General features: G+C 52.9%; 1 long non-coding RNA gene across 1 annotated transcript in view; it reads right to left on the reverse strand.

Annotated features, from left to right (window-relative positions):
• Positions 1–1,669: 1,669 nt before the first annotated feature.
• The window catches only part of LOC109384719 (uncharacterized), a 65,066-nt gene continuing 56,790 nt past the window's right edge, over positions 1,670–9,945 (reverse strand). The window contains exon 3 of the long non-coding RNA XR_002124475.1: positions 1,670–2,115. This is a non-coding gene — a long non-coding RNA (uncharacterized LOC109384719). The remainder of the gene's footprint in view (positions 2,116–9,945) is intronic.

Raw genomic sequence — 9,945 nt, forward strand, 5'->3', positions numbered from 1 at the left:
GGATTTGGGCGTAGTTGGGATAAGTGAGTCTTTAGCATAGAAAAGGTCTAGCTGTACCCTGGAGCATAAGAATTATGAGGAAGTAAAACCCTGATACTAATGGAACAATGGTTAAACAGCCCGGTATAAAAAGGGGCATGCTGTAAAAATAAAGTGAGACATTTCTTGAGAAAGCGCTCCTGTGTCTCCCCAAGTTTTTTCCTTTTTCCTCGCCAACTCCACCTCCACCTGAGGGAACCCCTGGACCTGCGGGAGCTGGTCTCCCGCACCCAAGTTCTCAGATGCGGAAGCAGTGCCATCTGCCAACACAGGCATGGAACAGACAGCAAATACCACTGGAAGACCAGGAATGTTTGCCTGACCTGGAGACTTACCTCGGAACTCTCATTTCTACCTTGGGGGACAACCAAAGTCCACTTTCAGTCACTAAGAGACTATAACCCGCCGTGCCATGAGCCAGGAGAACAGGCAGCATTCCTTGGGGCTCCACTGTTCCCTCGATGTGACAATGGCCCCAGGACTATTAACGGAACCCCCTTAGAACACAAGCATGACAAGCCCAAAGAATGCCACAGCTTCAGCAGTCGGACCAGTGTGGCAATCACACCAGCTCTTTATGTTTCCCAGTGCACACAGGCCTAGCCCTTCCGTCCCTCACTGGCTCGAATCACGTGATCACCTCCACGAAAGCCGCCAGCCCCTGTCCCTGCCCCCTGCATGTCACTCCACAGCCCTTCTCTGACATTCGCGGTGTCTCCTTCCTTATGCGTTCTTTGTTTTCTTGCCCCTCAAGAATGTAAGCTCCATGAGGAGAGGAAGTATTACCATTCAACTGCTTTAAAAACCTAGTCAAAGGAAAAAAATGGCTAAAATGTGCCCTTTCCTTCACTGCCTGATTAACTCAGTGGGCATTTGTCTGTTTCATTGGGGTGAAGATGACAATGTCTTCTTCCAATGACAAGGACCCACACCCCCTGCCCCTGAGAAACTCAGGGGTCCCAATATACCTATCTTCTGATCAAGTACAGCTGAACGGCACACTGCCATACGCTTACGATGAGCTGCAACGTTCCTGAAGGGCCTTATCTTATTTTGGATTTTGCAACTCGGCAAACAACACCAGACAGGAAGCCCGCTTACTCTCTGCATTGGACAGAGTCAGAACCAAAGCTGCAAAAGNCGTGCATAAATAGCTGCACAAAATCGAAGGGAAAGGAAGTGGCGTTTCACTGGTTGTCCAGGAGGCAGCAGGTGCTTGGCCCACCTGAGTTAACATAGCCATCACCACAGCCTGATGGGACATGTGTTTCCGTCACCTCACAGGTGAGGAAACGCAAGAATTCCCATTTCTTAGTGCCATGTGCCTCTTGAAATAGAATCTGAACGGTGTCCTGATTGAGCATGCCTCCTCTCTCCAAACACGTTAACAGCTGTGTGAAGGCTGGACCCATGTCACACATCTTTGGATCTCCAAAAGTTCCACTCACGGAGCCTCGCGTGGAGCCAGCGCTTAGCGGATGTCTTAAGTGGACTGTCAGCATTCTCAGACAGAAAATGTACTTTTATATAGGAATTTGATATCAAAAATCAAATACCTTTATGCCTCAGAAAAAAATTGTTTTTTCCTGTTCAGATCTGTGCTGCAGATCATCATTCTAACACGAGTACAACCAAGAAGAGAAAACAATCTGAATGTAAATCGAATGCCTGTGAAGCAAGGGGCCCTTCTGTGATGCCCTAACAGGCGGTCAGAAACCTCAGGCTGACAACATCAGACTTAGGAACAGAAAGGCATCTGTTATTTCCTTTCCAGTTGCAAAAGCATCACATGATGTTTTAAAGGGAAAATACAAGAAACAGCATAAAGACGACAAGTGATAAATCCACAAACCAAGAAAGACAGCAAGGGAGCCAGGTTTATTTCATATATCAGAGCAGGGCTTTTTTAAAAGCTGTTTTCAATGCCAAAGACAGACAGACAGATACACACACACACACACACACACACACACACCCTTAAATTGGCATTCCACTGGCCAATGACTTCACCCAATCCCTTCGCTGCCAAGCTCAGAATGAAAGGCAGCCAGTCCTCTCCTCCGCTGTTCCTCCATCCTGGAAGAAATAAACAAACCGCTTGTGAACAAGCGAGCTGGGCCGAGACCCGCAAGGACGGCCTGTCTGGGGCACGGGGCAAAGGTCCTCCCAGCCACGCTCCGGGGGCCGCACGCTGCACCCACGTCACCGCATGACCTTGCCCTGTACAGACGAGAAACTGAGCGCCAGCGGCATGCAGTGCGTGCCTGGCAGACAGCAATCCCAGGGCTCCCGACTCCAGGGATCCCGTGCCTGCCCTCCACCCCTCTGAGTCACAAGTGCTGTGTCTTCACACTCCAGGCCGCGTTTAGTTTCCTCACTGACATGTGAGGTCATCACTTGCCGGAGTACACGCTGGCGCCCTCACCACCTTGATGAAAAGTCGGCTGTAGGGACCCGGGTGAGCTCATCTAACAGCAAAAGCAGAGGCCCCTCCCGGCGTGCCCGCCCAGCGTCAGAAGGGGCCTTCTGCCAGGCTGCTTTAAAACTAAGCAAGCAGGCCAGGTTCTGAGTGCAGATCTGGGAACCTCAGAGGGCTGGCGCTGCTGTGAAGACGCCCTCAGAGGCACGACCGTCTGCCCAGGGCACCTCATCTTCCCTAACCCACCCCGGGGCAGACACAGAAAAAACAAAAGTAAAGGTCTCAGTGAGCAAAACACCAAAACAACACACGTTCACTTTTCCTCCTCCCACGATTCCATTCAGTTTTCCAGGGGCCTCGACTGTCATAACACAACCTCCGAAATATTAAAGGCAATCTGTACATTTCTGAGGCGAACCTGATTTTCCAATCTCAGACTGTGAGGGCTGGGAGGTCTTAGAAAACAAAGGGTGGCAAAGAGGAAGTGACCCCGGGGCAAAAATAAGTGATGTTGGCATGAGGGCAGGTATGGGAGAGCAAAGACCTATTTCATGCTAGAGGATCAAAGGCTTGGGGACCCCAGGTGCTGCTCCCACCACGCTGCAGGGAGAGGGCCCCAGGATGTCTTCTTAATTAACAAACAACTGTGCAGAGGTTCTGTTTACCTTCCACTTCCCATCCCACCTCTCAGTTCCTCCACTTCCTTTCTGTGGTTTCCAACTCCTGGCACCCCCCAGACCCCCCACGGGGAGAGCAGAGGGGAAGGTGACTCTTAAGACCACACAGGTGAATGCCAGCTCCCTGCAGCTCCAGACTAGCTGGGACACTCCTGATGTGCAAGATGACAGACCCAGCACCCTTAACCTGGGAGGGAGGCCCTGGCCACTCATGGGGAGAGCTGTGTATTTGGGGTATTTCAGTGGGAACGTCACTCTCAGGGGAGGAGAGTGGTGACGAACAGGCAGCACTGCTGAGCAATGACCTTGAGCCTCACGTGGCTCATCTATAGCGTAACTTAGGGAGGCTGCCATTGCGTGTGATATAATTCTTAGCTTAGTATCCTTGAGACGGGCCCTGCTCTATAGGCCTTGGTCTTTTCAAAGCCCACCCCAGCCTCACTCTGTACCCTGACCCCCAACCCAAGTCATGACCCGAATCCACTAACCTGCCTCTCCTTCAAGGGTTTCATGAGGAAAGTGGCAGCATCTTAATGACTTTTTATCCTTTAGGGCAGCGGTTCTCAACCNCTGAGCTGTGGGGGTCAGGACTCCAAGCTATGAATTTGGGGAACACAGTGCAGCCCCCAACAGAGCTTATCTGAGAGGGCTGTAGTGAGCACTAAAAACGAGGGGACACATAGCTGAGGGGGCCTGAATACAGTGCTCCCCCCAGAAATGACCACCGTTGTCATCACCACGCCTCGCTGATGGGCTGGCGCAGAGACCCTGGGGGAGCCCAAGACCAGGAGGCAGGCGACCCCAGGTACGACCAATGCCATGGCGACAACATCCCTAAGCCCGAGACCTCATCTGACCGACAGAATCCGCCAAGCTCACACGGTCGCCGCAGCGGAATGGCATGGACTGAAAGGCAGGCAGGGGACACAGCGTGGCTACCACCACCCTGACGTTTGAGGATGATTCGCCCAGGTTCAAAGTGTCTCCTCGGTCCGGAAGAAGAGTTTGTTTGTTTGTTTTTAATCTAGACATGGCAGCTAACCTGATTCGTAAAAAAGAAACAAATGTATAGGTCATTCAGAACGCTATGTTGTATGGTTGGGGAAAAAGGCCATTTTGTCAGGAGGATTTGTTCCTGGCGACGAGAACAGGCAGACGCAGAGAAGGGCAGACGTATCTCCAACACCAGGAGCCTTGCTAGTAACACGGCCCTCGATGCTGCCACTGCCACGGGGACACATTTCAATTACGGGAGTCGCCTTCTGTGGTCCCAGAAGAAGCCCTCAACACCCGGGTTTGCCCCAGCAAAGGAGAACACGAGCTGCTGGCTCAGCGGGGCCTGCCAGCCGGAAGTCTGTTCTGACCTGGCTTGCTTCTGTGCCCTAAATGTTCAGTCCTCCTGCTTCAAACAAAAACAAAGAAACAAACAAAGCCAACATCTTTTAACTTGTGAGTCATCCTGAAGGAGATTCTCATTCTGCATTTTCTCATGCAAAGAAGGAAAGCCATGAGGTTCTAGAACATATGGGTCTCTGCCAGCTTTCTCAAGAGGGGCCCAGGGAGGAGGAGGAGGAGGAACTTGACCACGGGACACACTCTTGGTTGGCACGGGCAGCCTGGCTCTCGTCCCTGTCAGCCCGGTGCTTTCTGCCCGTGGCGTGCTGTCTTTACATAATATGCCTCAGCCAATAATATTCTGTCTTCATAAGAACATTGCACTGTGTTCCCTGTCACAGCTGCAATGCCCGGGAGAGTAGCCGTGGCAGTGCAGGAAGAATACACAATTTAGAGGCAACAACAGATCCCACAGAATTCAGAATCCTCTCACGAGGGAGCCATTTCCTTACTCCTCAGATGCCAACAGCTCACCGCACGTGGTGACCCATTTTTGAAAGGACATCAGTGTTCCTTGAAATGAGAATCGGATTCGCCAAAATATGGATTCCAAAATCAAACAGGTTTAGTGCTTTAAGTTTAAAAACACGTTCATGCTTTTTAATTCATCTGATTCTCCCCCCAGCAAGCTCTTGGGTGTTTCCGTATTTTGCACAAAGGAAGAGAGAAGCCCGAGGAAGCATCTTGACGTGGCTCCCCCCAGGGGCTGACGGTGCTTCCCATCGAGTGGTATATTTGGGAGGGGATTCCAGGAGATACTTACGGCTGTGCAAAGTGAGGCAGGCAAGTAAAGCAAGGTTCATCATCAAGCCACCGCCACTGTGGTTAATGGGAACTTCATCTTGACCACTCGGGGCCTGCTGTCACACCCTGCTCGTCACCACCACACGTTACAGGCAAGGCCAGGGCAGCTACCTCCCACCTTCTGACGCCCTCGGCGGAGGCTGCCCCACGGCGGGGTTGTCATCTCCATACTTGCAGCCCTAGAACAAGGGGCTCCTACAGAGAGGCAGGTGCCCACGGCTGGGCTAGTGGGCAATGCAGGAGCAGAGTGGGTGGGGGTGAGGGTGGGGGTGGGGCAGAAGCCATCGCAGACCGTGGCTCTCCGTCTGCCTGCACGCTGCTGAGCGCCCGAGCACTGAGCTTCCGGAAAGATGTCCTATGGAAAGTGACAAACGAGCCCTGTCCTCCTGTAGATGAGGAATCACATGTTTCACATAACACTTTCAAAGCTTGATTTGCGGCAATTTGTCAGATAAATCAGACTCTAACTGGAGGAAACACGACCTAAATGCAGCAAGATGGATCAGAATTCATTATAATTCCTGTATGGAGGGATAAGAACCTCGAATCAGGGAGTGCGGATAGGGACACGCAGCAGCAAAAAAGGATGGACAACCACACCCAGGGAGGTGCCTCAGGGGCAGGAGGGAGAAGCAGCAGACCAAGACGTCTCTGCGAGATCTCTGAAATAACGCACAGGCAAGGCTGCAAAAACTCCTGGTGCCATTTAACAGACGTCAAGAAAGTAGGGTCGATGTGGGAGGAGCAGTCGGAGCCGGGCAGATGCACAGACGTGCCAAGGACAGGGGCTTCCGAGTGGAAATGCCCAGAAGGGGAACCTGAGGTCTGGCAGAGGGACGTGGGTGACACGACAGCTGCAGGACCCCTGTGAACGCAGCACCTGGGCAGTCGCCTGCACCACCGGCCCCATGACGGTCCTATCCGCAGGGATCATTCTCCTACACAAGCTGCAGTCTTCAGACCAGCTCAGACCAGCCTCTCTCGCTCACTCATCCTCTCACAGAAATATTTATGCACCTCAGAAATGCAGGAGGAGGTTGCCATGGAAAAGGAATGTAGCTACTATTCACCTCTACCTTAAAATATCCTTTTCAGAATAGTCTGTTTGGTATATTTTGGGTGATTGGGGCTTTCTACAGTGGCAATTTATCCTTCTCTCAAAACAAACCTCAAAGCAGAGCCTTTTTGGGTTCTGGGAAGACCAACGGCAGTTATGCCAACTGGAGGCCGGTCAGCCTTCACGCCACCGCTGCTATTTTGTTCCAGCTTCCCAGCTAGAGGGGAAGAAAACGCCCGGCCTGGGGAGAATGACCCCAATCTGAAACAGTCCCAGAGCTNCTAGTTCCTTCTTTCCTGAAATGAGAGTCAGCTGCACGTAGCCATCTCCGGGATACGCATAATCAGGCTTCGATCCCCACTCTCGCTTCTCAAAGCTTCTACGTGGTTCCATCACAGCACTCCTGGTGAATGGGCAGGTAGAGGTGAGCTTCACCATCCCAGCCTAGAGATTGTGAGACATGGCAGATCCCTGAAGCGCACCCCCTATGGCTGAACGCATGATGCAGCCCAGAATTCTTCACTTCCACATCCTTCCTTGCACTGGCGATCAACGCGTTACACTCAAGCCCAATGAAGGTGCAGACCAGAGGTCGGCAAGTTTTATCGGCAGAGGGTCAGACAGTAGATCTTTGGGGTGTTGCGGGCCATACAGTCTCGGTAGCAGCTATGGGACTTGGCTGCTCCCCAGCGAAGCAACCAAAGGCGAGTCCTAAACCACTGGGCATGGGGGTGCGCCAAGGAGGCCATAGACCACACGTGACCCCACTGTAGGTACCTTGGGTAAAAATCCTGCCCACCATTCTAACCCTCCCCCCCTCACTAAATATCATTAAATGTTCTAATAAAGTTTTATTTTTTTCCTTCCCTAAAATTTCATTTCCACTCCAAATGCCTGAGCCTGACCCTGGGCCACCTGCGGCCTGCACCGCGCAGCCTGCCCGGCCTCGCGTGGGGCTCGCAGCCACAGTCAGTATCAAGAGACAGCTGCTGTTCAGGCCACCCGCTCCCCTGCTCAGTCCGGCAGAAGTTCCAGGGCGTCCCACTGCTCGGCCTCGACTCATGCTGCTCCAGTGGCACAGATGTCCACTCCTCTCCTTCTCCACCCCATGCGTCATGTCCCTCCGCCACCAGATGGCTCAGTGGCACCTCCCAAGACCACCTCAGCACCAGGCATGCCCGTGACCCTCTGGGGTGCGGTCTGAGGAACTGCAATCACAAGTAACGCTCAGACATCAAGTCTTTCCTCCACATTAAATCTGTAAGATCCTCAGTTTGTCAAAGCCATGCCACCTGGCCTCATGCTCTTGACTCTTACATGCCATTTATTCTGTGGGTTTCATAACAAGATGGTGGCCATCCCATATGGTGGCCAATAGACACATGGGAAGCTGAGGAAATGCAATGTACAAACCCAGCTAGTCTGTGGTGTCAGCCGATGGTTGCTGGTGCCAATCCAATGCCAACAGGCATCCCCAATTTGGGGTGCGGTAAAGAAGGAAACTTTATACTCAGTGCAAACAGCTCAACTGCGCCACAGCATGGCTGTGGGACAGCGCTTGTCCAGCATTTAATGTCAGGGCCAGGTTCAAAGCGAGGTAACCTGGCGCAGAATTACTCTCCTAACCGTAAATCCAGCCGCCCCTGGAGAGGGCATCTGCCACCATGACCACTCACCCATCGCGCTGCCCCCACTGGGGGAGGACGTGCGCTTCTCCAGCTAAGGTGACTCAGGGAACTGACCTCATCAGCTCTCCCCTGTCCAGTCATCTGCTCAGCCAGCCATGACATCTAAGAGATGTTTTCCCCTCGGAGCTTGGGCTGGGACACAGCGCAGAACCGGGGCCCCTGACCTTGGCCTCAGTAGTGCATCTAGGACCCCCACCCAGGTCTGGACACAGCCAGCNGCATGCCCGTGACCTCTGGGGTGCGGTCTGAGGAACTGCAATCACAAGTAACGCTCAGACATCAAGTCTTTCCTCCACATTAAATCTGTAAGATCCTCAGTTTGTCAAAGCCAGGCCACCTGGCCTCATGCTCTTAACTCTTACATGCCATTTATTCTGTGGGTTTCATAACAAGATGGTGGCCATCCCATATGGTGGCCAATAGACACATGGGAAGCTGAGGAAATGCAATGTACAAACCCAGCTAGTCTGTGGTGTCAGCCGATGGTTGCTGGTGCCAATCCAATGCCAACAGGCATCCCCAATTTGGGGTGCGGTAAAGAAGGAAACTTTATACTCAGTGCAAACAGCTCAACTGCGCCACAGCATGGCTGTGGGACAGCGCTTGTCCAGCATTTAATGTCAGGGCCAGGTTCAAAGCGAGGTAACCTGGTGCAGAATTACTCTCCTAACCGTAAATCCAGCCGCCCCTGGAGAGGGCATCTGCCACCATGACCACTCACCCATCGCGCTGCCCCCACTGGGGGAGGACGTGCGCTTCTCCAGCTAAGGTGACTCAGGGAACTGACCTCATCAGCTCTCCCCTGTCCAGTCATCTGCTCAGCCAGCCATGACATCTAAGAGATGTTTTCCCCTCGGAGCTTGGGCTGGGACACAGCGCAGAACCGGGGCCCCTGACCTTGGCCTCAGTAGTGCATCTAGGACCCCCACCCAGGTCTGGACACAGCCAGCGGCCATGTCAACCATGGTCAGAAGAAACGTCTACAGCAAGCAGCCAATCAGGAACTAGAGAGGCCAGACAAGGGCGGTGGGGGCAGGAAAGGGAAAGGGGTTTCCAAGCGGAACCGAATCCTGTTCCATTCCAAGAAATAGTGGTTAGCCCACAAAGAAACCACCTGGGGCTGGTTCCACTCAGCCCAGCCCCCTCAAAAAATTCTTCTAAAGGGGAAAAATAAGTTACAGACCTAGGAAAACATGTGCAGTCTAAGAAGGTGAGCGGGGGCGAAATTAGACGTTACATAATATCCCTTTCGGGTAAAGTTATCTCCTGAAGTTTGACAAAAGAACAAAGACGCAAGGCTGCGTTTCAGCCTGTCACTCAACCTCTCCAGCAGAGTGCCATGCAGATGAGGGAGCCTGTGCCCAAAACCCAGATGGCGATGGGGGTGGAGAAGGGGGGACGGTCGGAATTAGAAATCTGCTCACCTGCGCCTACTGCTCAGGCTTCCAGGGAAGCGCATGGGTCCCGACTGCTTGTCTTCCCATCAGCCTGTGGGCCTGGGGCGGGGAGCTAGTGCTCCCCAGGGGCCGAGCAAAGCGAGGTGGTGCTCCTCCTCTAAGGCCCGCAGCTTGCGAGGGGGCTGCAATCTCCCCTGTCTGCAAACGGGAAGAAGCAACCAGCAAGAAAACTGCCCTGAGTTCAAGAGAACCAACACAGGAATCTAGAAATATACATCAAGTCCATCCTTCCTTAACCTACAGCAGAGACACAGTCAAGGCTTCATTCAAAGGTAAGGATGCCAGAGTCAGATAACTGGGAGTTCAGGACACGCCAAAAATACAGTAAATGTCAGAGTGAGGGCGAGCCTGGGGACCCCACAGCCCCAGCCCTGACCTAGACATCACTCACAGACAGGCGGCTGCCACG

The sequence above is a fragment of the Hipposideros armiger genome, unplaced genomic scaffold (assembly GCF_001890085.2).
Source record: "Hipposideros armiger isolate ML-2016 unplaced genomic scaffold, ASM189008v1 scaffold_100, whole genome shotgun sequence".
NCBI classification, from domain to species: Eukaryota; Metazoa; Chordata; class Mammalia; order Chiroptera; family Hipposideridae; genus Hipposideros; species Hipposideros armiger.